Source organism: Strongylocentrotus purpuratus, unplaced genomic scaffold (genome assembly GCF_000002235.5).
Source record: "Strongylocentrotus purpuratus isolate Spur 01 unplaced genomic scaffold, Spur_5.0 spur5_scaffold_1, whole genome shotgun sequence".
NCBI lineage: Eukaryota > Metazoa > Echinodermata > Echinoidea > Camarodonta > Strongylocentrotidae > Strongylocentrotus > Strongylocentrotus purpuratus.
In genome coordinates this window covers 7,266,275-7,266,888 of record NW_022145594.1, presented here as the reverse complement: position 1 = coordinate 7,266,888, position 614 = coordinate 7,266,275, and positions in this window count along the sequence as shown.

Here is a 614-nt window from a genome sequence, read left to right as displayed (position 1 = left end):
TACGTAATAGTGTTTACGTACCCCTATGTAATCCGCAGCATCCGCACATTCCCGCAAGTGTGCGGATCATTTACGTATCTAACGTATCCTGCGGATGAGTTTTACGTATCTTACGTATGAGTTACGTATTTTACGTATGGATAACGTATATTCTGCGGATGCTTACGTATATTTCATCCGCAGCAAAATTTTGAGATTTTCAAAATTCCGCTGCGGATCTGCGTATGTCTGCGGATCCTGCGGATTGAATTACGGATGGATACGGATGCTTACGGATGATACGGATCCTTGCGGATGCTTACGGACTTTTATCCGTAAGCATCCGCAGCTACCGTAAGTGGCCGTGTGACTGTGCCATAAGGCTTCACGTGTTTCTGTGACGCGATAATTTCGTGTATGAAGATGTAATTTCATAACCAAACAAACACGGGAGTATTAGGTTTACAAACCATGGTCTCCAAGGTAGGGATAATCACGTTATTATAATGGTGATATTGCAGTGACAATTGCGTGATTTAGTGTACGTGTGTTTTAAGTTACCTAATGCAAAAACGTATTAACACATTTACGTAAATGTCCGGTGTTTGAAGAACGTACTCTCCTCAAGTCGATAC